This window comes from Bacillus rossius, chromosome 2 (assembly GCF_032445375.1).
Source record: "Bacillus rossius redtenbacheri isolate Brsri chromosome 2, Brsri_v3, whole genome shotgun sequence".
Classification (NCBI taxonomy): Eukaryota; Metazoa; Arthropoda; class Insecta; order Phasmatodea; family Bacillidae; genus Bacillus; species Bacillus rossius.
Genome location: NC_086331.1, coordinates 65,662,261 through 65,684,942, shown reverse-complemented (window position 1 = coordinate 65,684,942; position 22,682 = coordinate 65,662,261). Strand labels below are relative to the sequence as shown.

Below are 22,682 nucleotides of genomic sequence, written 5' to 3'. Positions count from 1 at the left end.
TAATACCTCTGCCTCATTTGTCTTCAGGACTCTTTCCAGCCATTTTAAGTTCTAGGATTCTTCTTACACGTATTTCACTCACAGAAAATATAGAAAGTAATGCTTGCATTCATACCTTCATTCTAACTATTCCCACCAAACGGATATATTTTGATAATATACTTACAGTTTCAAAAAATAAGGCCAAAACCAGTTGGACCATAATTAAAAACCAGTTAAATAAACCAAATGACAAGAAAGACATATCACTTAATGAGAATATTATTTTGAATGACTCTGATAAAATTGCTGAAACATTTAATCATTATTTTGTTACAGCTGTAGATAAACTAGTGGATCATGATACTGATTTGACGGCATTCCTACAATACCTATCAAGCAATTATATAAACTCATTTCCAAAAATTACCATAAATTATACATCAGCTGAGATAGTATTGACGTCCCTCGGCCTATGGTCCCTAATTTACTGTCTGCGAAATGTCCTGCTTTGCCCATGTAGCTCTCGTCGGTGAGGAAGTGAGTTCAGGCCAACGTGGCCGGGACCAGAAAATACGGGACCTGGAGGGAACGTTGCGTAGGTAGGGGAAATGGTAGGTATTGCCAAGGATAATGCGATGATGTCCGTTTTCACGAGATTCTTTTTATTCCATAAAGAAAATCCTGCCGCAGCCTGGCCAGCACTTCGCGGAACGAACGTCCTCCCCGCCGCGACCCGGACTCCCGGACTCCCGGACTCCCGGAAATAAGTCTCGTCCTCAAGATGTGACCCGAAACGACAGAGAAGGTAACTCTGGGGTGAATCGTACTGGTTACGAAAGTTCTGGGTTGATATACAGCGCGCACGCGGCCCGTCACGTATGCGGATGAGGGTCCAGTAAATAAGCGTACTGACCAAGAGAGTTCAGCGGTTCGAAAGGCAATTACAAGGGCTATGACGTATGCAGCTACAGTCCCGAAAAGATCCGTAAAACTGAGAGAAATCCAGCGGTATAACGAATGCGGATAATAGCAGCTCGGCTGCCGAGACCGTCCCGTGACGTTGTCATTGACTGCGAACTCCGAATGCAGAAACGCGTCTCCCGAACGGAGCGCACGTCTGCTCGCTCTCGCGTCTGGTTCGCCACTGCCCTCCCCCGCCCGCTAGCGGGCCGTGACCCGCGGGCCGCGGAGGAGGGGAGGGGAAATCAGCCGGCGTGGGATCAGCCCGCCTCGCGGTGCGCCAGGCTGCAGTTACATAGCTGACATAACACTAGCATAAACACATAATTATTAAGAAAAGACATGACCAGTAATTAATTAATAAAACAAAACACCAATTGATAAATGAATAACGGATTATTGATAGGCGAAGTATTTGTACAATATTTACACACTCGTGGAGGCTCGTGGTCACTTAAAGAAAAGGCATAAAACATAATTATATACAACATTCTGACGTCCGCTGACGTGCCAGGGCGCACGCGAGTGCGTCCCTGTTCGTAGCACTTCACAGTCAGTGCACAGGGGGGAAAGCATATCTCCCTTAGGCCCACGTCGGCGGACAGGTACGGCCTCTGCATCTAGGAGGGTACGACAACTCTCGTCAGTATATATTATAAACTCATTAAAAACATCTCATTCTTCGGGTTTCGATCAAATTAGTAGTACATTATTAAAGCAATGTAAATTTTATATTTCGAGCCCTTTGAGTCATATATGTAATAGTATGTTAGAACAGGGTGACTTTCCAGATAGATTAAAGGTTGCTATTGTTAAACCTTTATTTAAAAAGGGCAATAGAAAAAAAATTGAAAAATACATGGCCTATTTCTCTATTATCAACATTTGACAAAATATTGGAAAAGGTAATACCTACATACAAGATTAAATAAACACTTACAGTTTTATGGTATTTTAACTGATTCTCAGTATGGTTTCCGAAGTAAATTATCCACTAATGATGCAACATTTTGACGTCGTCCGGGCCTGCGGCCCCTTTGAGCCCGATATGCCACCGCCCAAACACCACCATCTCTGTTCAAACCTCCCACTTGTGCATGCATGTGCGCGTGTGTTGGTAGCCCGGCAAGAGGGCACATAGCTGTAGTGCGCCGAACCCCTATTTGTAATAATAATATTATTGTAACCCTTTTCGTTTCGCCCCAAAATAGTGTCACGACGATTATGTGAGTGCCTTTTGTTTCATTAATTTGTTGTTTTTGTAATAAAATACGTGCAAGCACGGACAAGGACGCTCCCTAGCGGGCGACGGAGGAACTAGCATATAACTTGATATAAACTATTTTCTACCACATAAGTAATAATTACAGACGGTCTGGTCATGGGTGTGATGTGCTAATTTTTATAAAGAGTTCATGTTATTTTCAATAATAACCCGGGGCACGCAATAGCTAAGATGTTAACGGTAATGGTGTTCGGCGCGAAGGGCGCCATGTTGCCTGCCGCAAGCCCTTGTCTCAGCCCAGTCTCCTTCTTCAGCCGGCCAAGAGCGGACGTCTCTGCAGACACCCCGAGGACATCACTGTTGTTTCACCGAGTAGTTCTGTTAAGCAATTTATTCAAATCGTTTTCTTTATATCCTCTCTAGGTCGGAGACTGCTTAATTAAAAATTCTTTACTCTCCGGAGTTTTTGTTCATCCCTGTATTAAGAAACGGCTTGAGGCGACCACGTGCGTGGTTCGCCTCCTAACCTAAATCGATTTGTGCCTTGGGCGTTTTATAACAGTATCATGGAAGGATTGTGTAAGGGCGTGTAACGTGAGTAAATAAAAACCAACTTAATTGAGTGACGTGTCTTTGTTTTCGGGGGGGGGGGGGGGGGGGGGGGGGGCACGTTGGTCCTTAACCAGTCAGCGGCGTGTGGGACGCCCTAAGAGCCCACTGCGTTTAATAAGAAGCGTGCCCGACGCTGAGAGCAGGTGTGGTTAGGAACAGGTGTTGCATTTAAAATCAGGAGGGCTAATATCCCGCCGCACACAGACCACGTAATGCCCTGAGTTAGAGTTTCAAGCCGGGTCCACGTGCTCACTCACGTGGTGGCGCCCATTATTTTCCACCAGTATTCAAACTTTAACACCGGTACGCCCTCAATTTAAACTTACTTCTACAATATTGAATGTCTGAGACAATAAAGATTATGTAGTAGGGCTGTTTTGTGATTTGTCAAAGGCATTTGACTGTATTAGTAGGAGTGGCAGGCTGTTACTGGAACGATGTAAACATTGAAATGTAAACATTGCGCCAGTACTAGCCTGGGGGCCGCCATCTTGTTTCATGGAGGCCGCCATCTTGTCTCGTGGGGGCCGCCATTGTTGTTGACATTGGCTACCAGGGCGCGCCACCGTCGCAGCCACTGGGGGCCGCCATCTTTTTTCCGTCTGCTGGAGGCCGCCATATTAGATCAGCCTTTAGTTACCGGAGCGCGCCACTGTCGCTCCGAAGGCGGGAATTGTATACAAAAAATTCTGGGCGGCGTGGGGATTCGATCCGTGGGACGCACAAACGTCGTGGTTAGGAGGCAGACACCTTGACCACTAGACCACAGGACCAGATGAAGTATGGGGAATTAAATAACGTACATATGCCACCATGTTTTTTTTTAATTACAAAAAATATGCTTAAAATAAGCAACCAACATGTTGTTAAACTTCAAAAAAAAATATGTGTCTATAAACCCCCACCATCCACAACCACCATGTCTTTAAATTTCAAAAAAAAAAATCTGCCATGATGTATGCTTAAAAATCACACACACACCCCACCACTCCACAATTGCCGCCATGTTTAAAATTTCCAACTGCTATGCTTAACCCGCCATAGTTAAAGTTCGAACCGCTATGCTTAACCACCATGTTTAAATTTCGAAAAAAATATGCTTAAATAATGCAACCATACTAGCTATGTCTATAAACCACACCACTCCACAAACGCCGCCATACTAGCTATGTCTAAAACATTTGCCGCTATGCTTAAAATCCCCGCCATACTAGCTATGACTGAATGGAGCGCAACATAACCTCAAAAACCACACACAGAGAGCGACCACCATGTTGTCGCCGCGAGGACATAATGTAAAGTGAGAACAAAAAAGAAACCTCAAGCCATCTTATAGTACTTGTCCAGAAAGAAAAAAAAAGTAATGTAAAATATGCTTTAGTGGTAGCACTTGTGCAACACGCCAAGTAATAAGCATAGTGTAAAATAAACAACTGTAATAAGCATAGTTAAAAATATAGATCACCGTACAATAGTACGGGACCAGAGAGAGATAAAATATGCCATAGCGATAGCATGAATAAGCATATAAATGTATTAAGCATAGTTAGGACAAAGACTATTATTTTACGTCAAGTAAAATAAATATTGTACAAACATTGCATAGTAATTGGCTCTCTATCAGTGTGTTAAGTAATAAGCATAGTTAAGTATTAAGCATAGTTAGGAATTAAAATCCCTGCCATACTAGCTATGCCTAAACCATCATGTTTAAATTTTCAAAAAAAAAAAAACATTAACCGTTATGCTTAAACCGCCATGTTGTATGCGTAAAACACCCACCCCCACCCCAAGTATGCCTAAAATAACCCCCGCCATACTAGCTATGCCTAAACCGTCATATTTAAATTCCAAAAAAAAAAATAATTAAACCACCATATTTAAATTTCGAAAAAGAAATAAAATTCCGCCATGGTGTATGCTTAAAGCAAACACCCATCCCAAGTATGCCTAAAAGAAACCCCACACCATTATGCTAAAAGCAATTACCGCCATATTTTATTTCCAACCGCCATATTTTAAAATTTCAAAATAAACCATTTACCCTATGCTTAAAAGCCCCGCCATACTAGCTATGACTAAATAGAGCGCAACATAACCTCAAAACCCCGCGCAGAGAGAGCGAGATGTTGTCTGCTGGAGCGTCACTCATAAACTGCGCAATTATAATCCCATCATATTATAAGCATAATAATGTCTTTAAAATAACACTGTGTGTGGAAATGCTTTAGTGGTAGCACCGGCTCTCTGCCAATGGCATAAGCATAGTTAAAATTTATAATATTTTAAAGACAGAAAATAAGCATAGCTAAATTTATAATATCGTAAAGATAGAAAATAAGCATAGTTAGGACAAAGACTATTATTTTACGTCAAGTAAAATAAATAATGTACAAACATTGTGTAGTAATTGGCTCTCTGCCAATGTGTTAAGTATTAAGCATAGTTAAGTATTAAGCATAGTTAAGTATTAAGCATAGTTAAGTATTAAGCATAGTTAAGTATTAAGCATAGTTAGGACAAAGACTATTACTTTACGTCGAGTACAAACGCCGTGCTGGAAACCTCGCTCGTGCGCCGGCGAGCAGGAATGTATTAAGCATAGTTAGGACCCCTACAGTTAACACGTAGCGTTAAGTAATTTAAAATTGTAGGAACGCTCGACAGCAGCACGATCTCTAGAAATAAATTACTAGCGCTCTGCGACATGTACCAATAAGCATACATAAAAGAAAAACTCACCGGAATGCACCCAGCCCACCCCGGCGACGTGTAACAAATAAATTTAAATAAATGTTGAACGGCCGTGTAGGAAAGAGTGTTGAACGATCACTCGTGCGCCGTAGCGTTAAGTAACAAACATATTTAAAATAAAAAAACCGCACGGAGTGGGCGAAGACCCAGAAAAAAAAAAAACAAGAACACCGACGCGCTCAGCTGCGGCACGAAGCAAATAAGCATACATAAAAGAAAAACTCACCGGAATGCATCCAGTCCAACCCGGCGACGAGTAATTAAAAATAAAAACACAGACGAAAAGATATATTAAAAATAGTAACACCTATATAGGCCGTGTGGAGAGCAACCCGCACAACCGACAGCGTTTAACGATAAGTAAATTTATAAAATATATTACAAAGCGGGAGCATTAGAGAAACACGTCTGTACACAGTGTAAGCACTCTGTAAACTGTTGACAAAGTCCTCGTGCGACGAAAGCGAGAAGGGGGAAAGTTGTTTTTCGACCCTGACACGCAACATTCCATACTAACTTGCAGGAGAGCCTAAGCGTGGAACACAATTAAAAACGCACAGCCCAGTAATACATGAAACCGCCGAACTATAACTGTGACAAAAAAAATACCATAAAGCAAGTGTAATTACAAAAAAAAACCTATTAAAACATAATAAAAAACAATCAAAATGATATAGCACTCACAAACGCAATACAGCGCAATGCAGATAAAATCGCCAATCACATAATAAAACCTCAGCAGCGAAAACTCCCATGAAATAATACTCGCTTATTGAGACACCATGATGCAAAAAGTAAAAATCCCTATACGTAAATAGGAAAAAATAAAACAAACGCGGAATCGCGAGAAAACAACCATATGACGTAATAAAATAAACAATCAAAACCATTGACAGCAAAAGCAAGAAAGGTTATAAAAATACCAATTCAGTAACACATTGATGAAATAAATAACGCAGACAGGTAAGGACGGAAACCTCTATACCCACCCCAAAAATATTATACCACTAGGCTAAACACAACCCATAAGTAAAACACAATAAACCAAAACCAGAATTAAAAAAATAAAATCTATCTACGAGAACAATATTATAAAACTACCACACTCTCAAGTCAACACACCAAATGGCATGACACGAGAAATGACAACACAAATAAATATCAATAACCATAAAATACCTACATCCTCAAAATACGTTATTAAGCAACCGAAACATAAGAAACATACACCACAGCCCACATAAGACCTCGCGAATGAACGGCATAACACCAGAGACAAAACATGCTATTCTCATTTATTAAAAAAAAAAGTATGACGCACATACGAGTCTTAAGTGCTAGCCCAGCTAGTATACATTCATTAATAAATAAAATCGGTTATAGTATTATGTGTAGTCATTAAATAGGAAGTACAAACCGATATAGCCACAAGACGTTGTTAAGTAAAAAATATAGTAAAAAAGTGTATGTATAGCCATTAAATAATATACATGTAAGTAAAACGTGTTATACCCTAAACTAAATATGATAATGTTTAAACTCTTATAGTCATACTTTGTAGTAAATAAACATAAGTCCTTTTAACGGTCTGTGTAATACATATGCTTATCATCAGCTCTGACTAATTTGTCCTTCATATAAGAAAACTAGTTCCCGACTATAAACATAGCATGTTACTCTAATAATAAAAAACTATGTATCATTATAGTATAAAGACCGCAATATACTGGTAACTCATTTTCAAATAGTCATACCACCGTTAATAAATAACCATACTATTTATTTATACAAACAAACATTAACAGCTATCCATCCTTCCCTTTCGCTTATGACATAGCCATATCGTGTGGTGTTCTAAATAAGGAGTGTTGACACCCATAAAGGAATATTATATGAGTCATGTTGTACAGTAAGAATGCTTATAAGATTATTGTTAACTTTCCATCAAGGCTAGATAAAACACAATCTCTATATAGTGGTAGATGAATAATCAGAGACCAACTATAGACTTCAAACTAGTAAATAATAATAAGGATATATCGGGGTAAATAAAAAAATAACATATACAACTACATCCCAATAAGCATAGGAAGCTCTGGCGTTAATAACAAGACGTAAAATAAAAGGTTACTGGTTCAGTTTTAAATAAGAATCTATATTCTACTACTATGCATTCCATTAAGCATAGGAAGCACTATAATCCCATTCCGACGAAACCTAAATAGAACACACCAGTAATGTTTGTGAAAGAACACACAAGGAGATTCATATTAATAACCACTTAGCCAAAATCGTCTACAGAATAACAGACATAGCAAACATCACATCGCTTTGACGATGGTCCAGAACACGACAGACGCCTCGGTGGACCACTAGTAACTTTCACATTGCTTGAGGGCAGACGGAAATAACACAAACACGCAGCGTCCTCCGAACACAAGCCTCCAGCTGTAATGGTGGATAAAATAATATAATAAAATATGTAAAACAAGGATGCCTTGCAAACTATTAATTACACCACCCATGCCTTTAAACCAAGCAACGTGAACGACGAAGCCCGACAACGACTTTCAAGTGACAAGGAGTAAAGAAGGAAATAATATTTACATAAAAGTAAACATGTGGTTTACGAATACTCAATGCCCACCAACTATGTACTACCTACTAGTGCTAATCCATTTATTGCCAGACATAAAATAACCAATTTTTTTTTCTATATAAAATAAATATAGTGTCAGGAGAATACTAATAATAAGTATTGAAGTAACTGAAGCATTTACACAAACAAAACTGTATATTCCTCATCATAAACGCTCCTTGAATTTGTACCCCCACATAGACAATTCGTTAATATTATCATAATATAGTTATCAGTAATAAATAACAAGTCAACTTGAAAAAACCAAACAACGCCTACAGGCATATTGCAACCTACATCGAAACAACAACTAGATGCCCAACCCAAGACTCAAACCCAAACACTTCATAAACCCACAGAGATGGCCAGGAGAAATTAAATTCCATATACTACAGATGCTGTACTAACAAGACACATGTACCTATACCAATGAGAACAGGTGTAACCGCCATAACTGAAAGTATTATATAAAAGAAACAATACAGGAGAATGAACAAAAAGAGCAATTTCAAAAGTCTAAAATGAACAGAAAATTAGGTAAATATTGACGTATATGTATGAGAGTACACTTAAGTAGAAATATATATTTAAAAAATTACATTACCTAGCGTAAGAAAAACGCATTCAGAAAGACCAGACATCGCTTCCCCAACACAAAATGTTCGATGGTAATAGTCACAATCCCTAATAACATACATGTAAAATAGAAAGAGTTAGACACCGACTTTAAAAAAGACAACCACTCTTTAAAGACGCGTAAAAGTTAAAGGACTAAGCTAAATGAATATAACATGGTGGCCACTCACAGCCACCAAAAATATTCCCTGATTTTTCCCTGATTTCCCTGATTAAAAATTCAAAATTTCCCTGATATTTACAATTACAAAAAAAAACATACTTTTGATGAAAAAATATAATATTATAGAAAGCGATTACTCATATTTTAGCACCCTGCTGTGTTTTATTCATTATATACATACGGAAGTTCGTTAAATAACAAATTCATTTTAAATATGTCACTTTACATTATAGAGTCCCGTTCAATGACCTGCAGTCTGTGTTTTGTTTTATGTAATAGGGTATTTCAGTGGCGAGCACTCAAACATTTTTTCACACAACTTTTGATAACTGTTCTTTAATTCATTTTTGAAATGTAACATTTCTAGTTGTGAAATATTCTTAGTTTTAGTACTCTCAACAAGGGATAACAGTACAGTGCAAATTTTACCTTGTATTTGATTTAAAAATTAAACAACTAATGGATAAATCTTCACTGCATTACAATCAGTACTCCCATCTGTAGCTAAAGCAAATGGTCCACTTACTAAAGATTCAACAGTTTCAATTTAGTTTCACCAGCCATATACTCTATTAAGGCAGATGTTTTTGCTCTCGCACAGCTGTATTTCTGTGCAATATTTGAGTCCGGAAACATAGCTCTATACAAATTACCCGAATGATCGGCTATTGCTATCGGTAAATTGTGTTCTACCAAAAAACTTGTAAACAATAACTCTGCGTTTGTTACTTTCGTTTCTTCAGATGTAGCGAAAAACGACGATATAGATTTATTGCTCGTCACGGCTTTAAAATGTTCTGCATGTTTCTTTGATTCAATATGCCGTCCTCAGTCATCCCTTCCACCATGCGCAATCGAAAAGTCACACGTGCATAAAAAAGCGTGGCGTTCCAAAACATTTGAAGATGACAAGCATGGCCATTCTTTTATATAGTTTGGTCGAAAGTTCTGAAGAATAACGTTCTTTTTTTTTTTTTTTGCCACAGATACACATTGTTCTGTCACACGCTTCATTTCTACAACCGGCACTGAAGAACACAACACTATTGAATAAACTAGTTTCACGTCTGTACACCCGACAAAAACACTTTGATGAAAAAAAATGGCTTTCAAGAAAGTAAATAACACAAGACAGGTTAGCCAAAGTACCGTACAAAAATTATCGTGATATAAGTAGCTAACAAACGAAAAGACCGAGAATATGTACTAGTTGTATCGTACAACGGACGTAATACCGTACCATTTCTATTACAAAACACAATAATTAATCTACTTATTTCGACAGTACATGCGCACATTTATCAGTTCCGTTATCTGCTCAACCACGTGATGTATTCGAACTGCGTTCACGAAACACGCACACCAGAAACGGAATTTTTTTTCCGTGACCCAGCAGCACAAAGCCTCGTTTCCGTAATAAACCAGCGATGTTCCGTAGTTCCGTAATATTGTGTTAAATCCGTAATAATTACGGAAAATCCGTAATGGTTGGCAGCTCTGCGTAAATATACATGACACAAAAAATTCCCGGTTATTAAAAAAATTCCCTGACATTTCCCTGATAATTCCCGATCAACGTGATTTCCCTGATAAATCCCGGTTTTCCCGGTTTTCCCGGTGAATGGCCACCCTGTATAATGAAGCCACATATACGTGTGCGACGAAACACGTTTCCTATACTAAATGTCACATCCCAAATAAATTAAATTCATCATCTAAAAGAAAAAGGTTTTTTTTTTTTTGTTCACCTAAACGAAACCTAAGTTCAAAAACCCATATGGAAGAGAGATTCCGCATTATAATTAAGTAGATTGAAAGGAATTGCGAACTCTAGAGACCCACCTTGTTCGCACAAATAATTTTAAGTAATTATGTATGTTCGCAGACAATGTGAGAAAAAATGGATTAGTTTAAGGAATTTGATGTTTGCTCTTAAAAGTGCTATGTAGTGACAAGAAACGATAAATACGGAATTATATATTTAGATACCAACCATACAATTATAACAATTTAAATACGAAACATATAAAAAAACCTCGCGTATGTCGTATATCTAGAACCATACTGCCATGATCAAAGATGTCACCAGTAGTTCCCTGTACACGTAATGAAGTAATAATAAAACATCCAGTGGTTACAAACAGAAATATTTCAAAAATACAATTAACAATGAGATAGGTTATCCAGAAGCATATAGTAATAAATATACAATTGAAAAGCAAACCAATGTACCAATAATATGGAATCACTTCAAAAAAAAAAAAAAAAACAAAGTTCAGACATTACAAACACAGAAAGGTGAAAAAATGCAAATAGATCAGTAAGATGAAGCTTCAAAGACCAATTCCCTCGCGGATAAAGGATGATAACCATTGCAGTAGCACACATTGTCCCACATATGTATCGAAACACAGGGTTAGATCGTAACACACACACACAACTTCCAGGATGTTTCCACCATCATGTTTGGAACCTTTATACCTATTTTAAATTTAAATTTACATTGATTAACAACGAGAACCTAAAATATATAAACAGCAGCACCGATAGTAGCTAAACACAACACACTTAATAGAATATTCTCCATCACGTTCAAAAACCCATCCGTGAAATAAAAATGAAGCAGCCAAGAAAAAGGATTGATATAAAGACCTTAAACTCTGCCGGCCACCGCAACCCAGCATGAGTTGCCAGACGTGTCCTTCACAGACAGAAGGGGTTGCCAGTGCGCAACCAATATGTAATTATTGTAAAAGACTCAATTAAAACAATCAATGATATACGTTAAATCAGGCTAGCATTCTCATAGTTTAAGTGAAAACAGGCCGGAACACAACTTGGTAACATAATATTAGCTATTCCTAAACCTTAAATATATACAATGCAGAGCTGCCAACCTCAAATCACACCCATCAGTAATGGCAATTAGGTATATGAAAAAAGTATGCGTAAATCATGCACGATAAATTTTCCCTGTGGCATTATAAGACACTCTCAAGATTTAACAAGGAGAATAATATGCAAAAGAAAAAGAAAAATATGAATACAATGCAAATTAATGAATAAAAAAAATCTATTTGAACAATACAATCATCTGAATATGTAAGAAATATTAATAATTTTACTGGATATTTGGAATCTTCAATTCAAAGTATTCAAAGTTAAACTTTAAAGCAACTGTCTTTTTATTTGCTTTTTTTTTTATCCTGGTTGGATAAGAAATGTCATGTAAACAAACAACAAGACAAACACAAGGACTTGTAAACAATAACTGCGTTCGTTACTTTCGTTTCTTCAGATGTAGCGAAAAAACGAAGATATAGATTTATTGCTCGTCACGGCTTTAAAATGTTCTGCATGTTTCTTTGATTCAATAAGCCGTCTACAGTCATCCCTTCCACCATGTGCAATCGAAAAGTCACACGTGCATACATTACAAAACCGTGGCGTTCCTAACATTTGAAAACTACAAGCATGGCCATTCTTTTGAATATTTAAGTCGAAAGTTCTGAAGACTTGCGTGTTTTTTTTTTTTTTTTTCCTAGATACACATTATTCTGTCACATGCTTCATTTCTAAAACCGGCACTGAAGAAAACACTATCGAAAAACATTAAAAAAATTCACGTCTGTAGACACGACAAAAACACTATGATGAAAAAAATGGCTTTCAAGAAATAAATGAACACAACACAGGTTAGCCAAAGTACCGTACAAAAATTATCGTGATTTAAGTAGCCTTCAAACGATAAGTCCGAGAATATGTATTAGTTGTATCGTACAACGGACGTAATACCATCCCATTATTATTTGAAAACACGAGAATTAATTTACTTATTTCGACAGTACATCGTACATGCGCACACTTACTAGTTCCGTTATTTGTGCAACCAAGCGATGTATTCAAACTGCGTTCACGAAACAAGCACAGCAGAAACGGAATTTTCTCCGTTACCATGCAGCACAAAGCCTCGTTTCCGTAATAAACCAGCGATGTTCCGTAATTCCGTAATTCGGGGTTAAAATCCGTAATAATTACGGAAAATCCGTAATGGTTGGCAGCTCTGACAATGTAAGAAATCGCACTAGCCAATTTACACTCATATTCCACAAAATATAAGTTCACTGAGATACAATGACACATGAATATATGCATGAATGATAGATAAGTACTATACAACCCCCCAAAATTCAAAACATATTTATCAAAGTACCCTTTCAATACTAACCCAATGAAACAGAAAATAACATTACATCCCAACCATTCTATGTATATGAAAGTAAGCACAATTGAACTAGAAAAAAATAAATATAAAAAAGCTAGCGAACACACAGACAAATATGCATCATAGCACCATTGGGTGGAAAGAAGATAGTACTATCAATTTCATCTTTACAGTCACATGCATTAAGAAAAAAATATATATAATTAACTTTTTTTAACCACACAGGAATCTTTTAGTGTATAATCGTTGTGTAGCAAAATTAGGAGGATAAAATTACGTGTATTTAAAAAAAAATCTAATTACAACTATTAAAAAGTATGTTCGCTAACTCACAATTGTAAAACCATTAATGAAAACCTACAAAACCTCTCTCTTCATATCTCCCTCTCTCTTTCTCTCTTTGTCTCTCTTATTCACTCTATATACTGGTTGTGAAATTCCACGATTGATACAATTAACTTAGAGATAACCCCCACACCGATGCATTGTAACGTCAACTACATTCCGCTTTTGAGAGGGGAACGAGAGCAACTCGAGAACACTCGCAGGCTCACAGCAACGTCCGCCACATTTACACACAGAACTAACCACTCGTACCCACCGGATGGGATACGAACCCCGAGCAAAAGGCAAATACCTCCGCTTAAACACAATTACAAGTGATCTAAATATAGAACGATAGTGCTAACACGAGCAAACACATTGGTTAAAAACTTTTTTTTTAGAGTAATGGAAGCAATACGCTCTTCAAGTCTGTGTGTCAACTCTGGAAAATCATTACGTAGTGGCGGCAATTTTACAACATCTTTTATAAAGAACCCTAAAGAAAAAAAAAAAATCTCAAAGTAAATGATGAAAACAAAAACGTAGTATTTGTCGGTCGATGGTAGTGAAATAATGTGAGATAAAACATTAAAATAATGTCAAATAAATATATTAATTTTTACTATAAAATGAATCCACGTATAACCATAAGTTTTTGATAGTAAATCAACAAATCAACATAGATTTAAAATAATTAAAAAGTTGTAATAATAAATTCTTAAAATAAATTTATTTCCTTTAACAAATTAACATATAATTAACACATATTCGTGAGCGGGCCGCTCCCGCTTTGTAATATATTTTATAAGTTTACTTATCGTTAAACGCTGTCGGTTGTGCGGGTTGCACTCTATACGGCATACATAGGTGTTACTATTTTTTAATATATCTTTTCGTCTGCGTTTTTATTTGTTACACGTCGCCGGGGTAGGTGGGGTGCGTTCCGGTGAGTTTTTTTATGTATGCTTATTGGTACATGTCGCAGAGCGCTATTTTTTTTATTATTACATCGGTAACTTATGTCGATCGTGCCGCATCTAAGTTTTATTTTTAATTACTTAACGCTACGTGTTAACTTTAAGGGTCCTAACTATGCTTAATACATTCCTGCTCGCCGGCACACGAGCAAGGCTCTCAGCACGGTGTTTGTACAACGCTTATTTTACTCGACGTAAAATAATAGTCTTTGTCCTAACTATGCCTAATACTTTTTTAACTATGCTTAATACATTTTTTTTTTAAAAATGCTTATTACTATTTGAAAGTATTCTACCACAATAGAGGTCCTACATTTTTTTAACTATGCTTATTTTGACTATGCTTGTACCGCTAAAGCATTTCCACACAATGTGTTATTTTTAAAGATATTATTATGCTTATAATATGATGTGGGGATTATAATTGGGCAGTTTATGAGTGACGCTCCAGCGGACAACATCTCGCTCTCTCTGCGCGGGATTTTTGAGGTTATGTTACTCTCAGGTATTTAGTCGGTGTTTGTTTTTTTAAGCATACTGGTGGTGGGAGTGGGGTAGACATAGCTAGTATGGTGCCTTTTTGAGGTTATGTTGCTCCGGGTATTTAGTCATAGCTAGTATGGTGGTGTTTGTTTTAAGCATACTAGTGGTGGGGGGTGGGGTAGACATAGCTAGTATGGCGCCTTTTTGAGGTTATGTTTCTCCCAGGCATTTAGTCATGGCTAGTATGGTGGTGTTTGTTTTAAACATACTTTGGGTGTTGGGGTTGCGGTATTTGCTTTTCGAAATTTAAACATGGCGGTATTTTATTTCTTTTCCAAATTAAAATATGGCGGTTTAAGCATAATGGTGGGGGTTTGCTTTAGGCATACATCATGGCGGTATTTTTTTTTTTAAATTTAAGCATAGCAATATTTTATTTCTAATCGAAATTTAAATATGGCGGTTTAGGCATAGCTAGTATGGCGGGGGTTTCTTTTAGGCATACTTGGGGTGAGTGTGTGTGTTTTAAGCTTACATCATGGTGGCATAGGCATAGCTAGTATGGCGGGGGTTTTAAGCATACAACATGGCACCTTAAGCATAATGGTGGGGGTTGCGGCATTTGCTTTTCGAAATTTAAACATGGCGGTTGGAAATTAGATATGGCGGCGTTTGTATTAAGCATATTTTTTTAAATTTAAAGACATGGCGGCATATGTACGTTATTTAATTCTACTCTCCTCATTTGATCTCGTGGTCTAGTGGTCAAGGCGTCTGCCTTCTAACCACGACGTTGCTGCGTCCCACGGATCGAATCCACACGCCGCCCAGGATTTTTTGTATACAATTCCAGCCTTCGGAGCGACGGTGGCGCGCTCCGGTAACTAAAGGCTGAACTAAGATGGCGGCCCCCAGTGGCTGCGACGGTGGCGCGCCCTGGTAGCCAATGTCAACAACAATGGCGGCCCCCACGAGACAAGATGGCGGCCTCCATGAAACAAGATGGCGGCCCCCAGGCTGGTACTGGCGCAATGTTTACATTTCAATGTTTACATTTAAATGTTTACATCGTTCCAGTAACAGCCTGCCACTCCTACTTGTATTAACCATGAGATTCTTTTAAATAAGTTTCATTTCTATGGCATAACAGGTAAAGAATAAATAAACAATTCTTACTTATCAAATCGTAAACAACAGGTTTCTATATATAATAATAAGTCACAAAACCATATTTTTTCTAATGCAGAATATATAAAGCATGGTGTTCCACAAGGCTCTATTTTGGGACCTTTGTTGTTCCTTGTATTTATTAATGATCTTCCTTATGGTCTTGGACCTGGAACTACCCCTATCCATTTTGCTGATGATACTAGTATCTTAATTAAAATGAATTCTTATAATCAGTTATTGCTAAATAGAGACAGAACACTCTTACAACTTAAAGAGTGGTTTGCTATAAATAAATTAACTTTGAATTATGATAAAACTAATTATTTGGAGTTTTCATTAGGTAATAATAATGATCAGATAAATGAACATATTGCAGTAAATGATGATAATCATGCTAATGTTAATAATGTAAGACTAACTAAATTTCTTGGCTTAACTTTAGATACAAGGTTAAACTGGAAAGCGCATATTTCTATCATTTCTAAAAAACTAAGTTCAGCAATTTTTACATTCAGATACTTGTCTTCATTAGTATCACAGGCTACTTTAAGGAAAGTCTATTTTGCCTATTTTCATTCCTTAATGAAGTTTGGTCTTATGTATTGGGGAAATTCTGTTGATAGCCGTAAGGTTTTTATATTACAGAAAAAAGCAATAAGGATCATGTGTTATAAAAAGAAATTAGAATCTTGTAGACCTCTATTTACATATCTAAAAATTCATCCTTTACAATCTCAGTATATTTTAGATGTTTTGGTTTACGTATCAAATCATAAGGATAAGTTTGTATTAAATTGTCAAATTCATGAGTATAGCACAAGATCAAAAAATAATGTTCATGTTAAATTTTCGTCACTGTCGGCTTCTCAAAAAGGCATAGAGTGTATAGCTGTTAAATTATTTAATAAATTGCCCAAAGATCTTCAAATTTTCTGTTTTCAGAACAGTATGTTATTTAAAAAAAAAATTAAAGGAATTTCTCCATACCCATACCTTTTATACTATTATTAAATATTTGGATCACCAATATTAGTATGTATAAATTTAATTCCAATTTCTGCATAATTATAGCTTGGTGTTGATTGTATTATAATCCTACTGTGTGTGTGTGTGTGTACTTTATTATTTATTTCTTTTATAACTGATAAAGGTTAATATACCGTTCATTTTTATTATTTGAACCATTTGTAATATGATTGTATGATTTGTATTGTTGATTTATATTTAACTTCTATTGTATTAAATTGTATTTAACTTGCTCCATGTCCCTAATTTGGGACTAAACGGAGTGCATTTTAAAAAATTAAAATAAAATAAAAAATGTAGCACCTTTCAAAATTTTGGGATTATCTTTGTCTTGTGGTCGCCTCTGTTTAACTTGTTCAACGTCTATCAAGACTTGTAGAAACAAATCTTGCGCATTTTTACTTGGTAGATCGTAAAATCGTACAAACACATCCAGGCAGTTGTCTTCTCCCAAATTATCCAAGCATTTTCGTGTGCATCTGAGGAAATAATCAGTGTTTATTTATAACGTTCCAATTATTTATAAAAAAACACACTCCACACATTTCCATTGCAATGACATTACAACACTTACATTAGTTTTCAAATCATGAAATAGTGATGTTGTTTTAACTCTAAAACTACACACACATTAGTATGAAATTAATAGTGACAGAAAACGTTACCTGCAAGAAAATCCAGGTTTTTTTTTGCAGCAACATCCTTGCCTCTGTGATTAACATAACCTTCACCTTTCAGTCGTGCAGCTTTTACTTTATTCACTTTGTATGATGAAGGATCACCTTTTATTTTACATGAACTGACATGATCTGTACTACAGTTTTCATCATCACTCATATTGCAAGTTTATTCATTTGTTGTGCAATAACCGACAAAAGTACAGTATCCTATACACTGCAAAGCAAATATGAACATCAAAACACAATGCATTGAGTTTATACAATGTCACCAACCGTTGTTACCAACCTGTGTTGCCAACCTCTGCAACCAACCTCTGCTGCCAACCTCAAATATTTTTTAAGGGGCGAATGTCACGAGTCATTTTTAAACAGGCGGAACTCAGTGAGATATGCCCCTTCAAAACAATGTGAAAATTTTAAATGTCTGTACATACTCAACCAAATGCCTGACATCCGCCTTTTCAAAGCCTACGTGTAGGCCTATGTAAGAAGTTACCGACACCATGTAAAACTGAAAATAGCCAAAATGATGAGTTACACCCTTTTTAAAAAAAACGATTCAAATACTGTAGTTAATCTGGACTGGAAATTAAACATGTTGCTGCACACTAACCTCTCTTTCATGTGTCACGATTTAGAAATATTTTTAGCGGAGGTGAGCCAAAGATCGGCTCTGGACTGCACTATCTTATAAATATATTATATGTATATGTTAACTAGGTATGCTCAATCAATTACGATTAGCGGGCCAAAATAACTTGTTGATTGTAAAGTTTAAAAAAATGTTTGCACTCCAATTAACTAACTAGCGATGACTGAACTACAGACTATAAACAAATATTATAGTAGAACAAGAAAGGAAAGTTGTCAAAACAACGAAACGGGAGACACGTTGTGCAGCACATTCTAGCGGCAGGTCCTGGTCTTATAGGATAAGTGCATGTTGAAAAGGAAATATAGCTGTTTAAAATTTACTTTTTTCAAGATTTCTCCTGTTGTAGTTATTGATTATAGCTGGAAAAGTTCGTTAAATGTTTGGTTGCAACAATTACGATGTTGTTAACTGCTAAAAGTAGTTTTTGAATTTAAAATTCCTTAGGCGCGTTGGTGCCGAAGTAGTCTACGTGTGGCGGCATTAACATTATATTCATTTATTTGAGCACAGTTCGGGGGGGGGGGGGGGGGGGTGGGGGGAGGCCTATCAACCTTACAGGTGGATGGCTGAAATCAGGTGTCGCCAGCATTTGCTATGTTATTATATAATTTTATTATTACGGTATATTAAAAGTAATATATTATGCATATGTATTAAATTATATTGTTCTATTACAATATTTGCTAAAAAAAACACCCATGCATTGAGTTGAGGCCTTTGAGCTACTGACTCAAACACAACTTCACACCACATTTCACTCAGCAAGGTCCGTTTCATCTAAGGCGAGAAATTTACATTTCAGCTTTTCAATGTTTGTAACCGTCATTTAAATTAAGCACCTTGCGATAATCGACCTTCTTCTTCGTGTTAACGTACAGTATTTAAATTAAAGTACCTTACTTGACAAAACAACCAAAAAATATCCCCCCTCCCACATTTTAATAGTTTTATGGAGTTTTGTATGAAATTAGGTCGCAATCACTACTGTTACTCAATGCCCAATTCTACAAAGCAAATCTAAAACATAATCGAAGTAGAGTTGAACTGATTATTCCATAGACCAATCACCACGATTTGAGAATTTAGACTGACCAATCATGAACCAACCACTGCAATTCAAGTTTATTTATTGTTAACTTACCAATTGGGCTGCTTGGTGACGTTCTCTCTCGTCGCTCGGTGTGAAACTTCAGAAAATGAGTTTTGAATGACACGAGTGCTCATAATATTCTTGCCTTTATTTCGGGGGGGGGGGGGGGGGGGGGGGGGTGAACCCCCAAAACACCCCCCCCCCCCCCCTTTGTCATATATGTGTGATGGTGTGGTCTATGGACCGGAAGTGTGTATTGGCAAGGCAACGATGACAAGCATTGTGAGAGTTGATGTAAAAATATAAGTATGGTTATCGCAAACCATCTAGAAATATCGTGTTCTTATTTAATATGTAAACACCCATACATGACATGGCGCAGTCGGTTACTGAGTTTACGCGTATGAGAAGAAATATGAACAGTGGAAATAAGTGGATATGTGAGGAGGTTAGGGCCGCCTGTTTTTAACGAGAGGAAAATAAAGCATCATGAATCAGCTAAAACCACCAAAGGAGCTTTGCTGGGAAGGCAATGTGGCTGACAACTATAAAAAATTTAAGCAACAGTTTGATATATATATGTTGGCATCGGGTGGAAACTAGCAAACGGACGAGGTGCAAGTGGCGATTTTACTTCACATCATGGGCGTTGAAGGTCAAGAAATATTTGAATCGTTTGAGTTACAGGAAGATCAGAAGAAAAATTTGAAAAATGTACTGCAGGCTTTTGAGAATTATTGCGTCCCCAAGACAAATGAAAGTGTGGAAAGGCATGTGTTCTTTAACAGGGATCAACTAGAAGGTGAAGATATTGACACATCGGTAGCATAATTAAAAAGACTGAGTAAGAGTTGTACTTTTGGAGATATGCGGGAAGGATTAATCAAGGACAGAATTATTAGTGGGTTACGTGATAAAGAAGTGAAGAACAAATTGTTGAGAACCAATGACTTAACTTTGCAAAAGTGTATACAAATATGTAAAGTGGTAGAACTAACGGAACAGCAGTTGCAAGCACTTAACAAGCAGAACAACAGTTATGAAGTGAATAGAGTTTCAAGTAGTGAGCATAAGAGACAATAAAAACAGAGTTATTGTAGACAGAAACCATCTGAAGATAGAGGATACACAGTGCACCCTGTACAGCGGAGCAGGTGGGACCACCACGCAAGCAGTATGGAAGATCAAGGAAATCAGCAGTTCAGCAGGGGATCAAGTTTCTCATCAAGGAGTGAAAGTACGAAGGGTAAACAACAGTCTACATACAATCAGCAGGCAGGGAGGAACTTTCAAGGTAATAAGTTGATGACGTGTGGTAGATGTAGTCACTACCATGAACTTAAGGTATGTCCAGCATTCAATAAAATCTGTCATAATTGTAGAAAAATGGGCCACTTTGCCCAGTTTTGTAAAACAAAATTTGTCTCTCATGTTGTTCACACAAATCATTGTAACACTCGCACTAGGGAAACAAATGAAGGTAATGATGCTGAGTTCAAATGTAATTTAGAAGGAGATTTGATGTTGGGAAAGACTGACTTAAATGAAGGAACTAAAAAAGTAGAAGACTGGACTGAAAAAGTTACGATTAAAGATAAATACATTAAATTAAAATTGGACACGGGTGCTCAAGTTAATGTGATGTGGGAAGACTTGTGTAATAAGCTGCACTTAAGAATTACACCAACCACAGTCAAGCTGAAAAATTTTAATGGGTCCCCTATTGAAGTAATAGGTAGATCTGTTGCAAAAATAGGTTTTCAAAGTGGGGCGGAGGGTATGCTTGAATTCCAAATTGTTAAGTCGTGTGCATGTACACAATCTGTCCTAGGGTTACCTAGTATCTCTCAGTTTGATCTTGAGAGGAAAGTTAATGAGATTACCACATCAAAGCAGATAAATATCAAAAATATCCAGAGGTTTTTACAGGTATTGGGTGTATAGATTATACATATGAAATTAAGTTGAAAAGAGATACTCAACCTCAAATTGAGGCATGTAGAAAAGTACCATTTTGTTTGTTAGACCCATTGAAAACAGAGTTGAAAAAATTGATTGCCTTAGGCATTGTTAAGCAGGTTAAGGAACCTACTGAATGGGTGAATTCATTAGTCATTGTTCGAAAACCAGATAAAACATTACAAATCTGTTTAGATCCTCATGCATTGAACAGGGCCATAGTGAGAGAAGTGTACCAACTACCCACTTTTGAGGAATTGTTTCTAAAATGCCACAAGCTAAATATTTCACTATTTTGGATGGATATAAAGGATTTTGGCAAATCCCCTTGAGTGAAGCTAGTCAAAAACTTACCACATTCAACACACCATTCGGTAGGTTTTGTTTTACAAGGCTACCATATGGCCTTTGTTCAGCGCCTGAGGTGTTTCAAAGATGTTTTGTAGAAATTTTTGGAAATCTGGAAGGTGTGCAACTGTACATGGATGATTTGATTGTATGGGGTTCAACATTAGAGGAACATAAGAGGTTAGAAAAAGTAATAGCTACTGCAAAAGACAAAAAGGTGTGTTTTAACAAGGCAAAATGTAAATTAGGAGTTACGGAAGTCACATATGTGGCACACACACTATCTCACCAGGGTATCAAACCAGATGAAAAAAGAGTTAAAGCTATCACTGAAATGAATGAACCAACAAATAAAAAGGAACTACAAACATTTTTAGGAATGGTGACATATGTAGCTAAATTTGTGCCGAAGCTATCTGACATGACAAACCCTTTGAGACAACTTCTGAAAAAAGACGTAATATGGAAGTGGTCAGAATTAGAGAGTAACGCCTTCAAGGAAATAAAAAATGCCTTAGTGAAGCGTCCAGTTTTACATTATTTTAATGCCAATGAGGCAGTAGTGCTATCTGTAGATGCTTCCAGTTACGGGATTGGTGCGACTCTGTTACAAAATAACCTGCAGGTTGCTTATCCTTCACAATCTCTGACTACATGTCAGCAAGCTTATGCACAAATTGAGAAAGAAACGATGGTGGTAGTCTATGGGTGTGAAAGGTACAAGCAATATGTGTATGGAAAACAATTTATAATAGAGACTGACCACCAGCCATTG

The 22,682-nt window shown here is 36.9% G+C and overlaps 1 protein-coding gene across 4 annotated transcripts in view; it reads right to left on the bottom strand.

Annotated features, from left to right (window-relative positions):
- Nucleotides 1–623: 623 nt before the first annotated feature.
- LOC134529340 (ribitol-5-phosphate xylosyltransferase 1-like) overlaps nucleotides 624–22,682 on the bottom strand; it is a 92,496-nt gene continuing 70,437 nt past the window's right edge. For 3 of the 4 annotated variants that reach the window (XR_010074536.1, XR_010074539.1, XR_010074543.1), the window contains exon 6: nucleotides 624–17,654. The gene's annotated coding sequence lies outside the window, so the exon portion shown is untranslated. The remainder of the gene's footprint in view (nucleotides 17,655–22,682) is intronic. The other variant, XR_010074537.1, reaches the window with a different exon arrangement.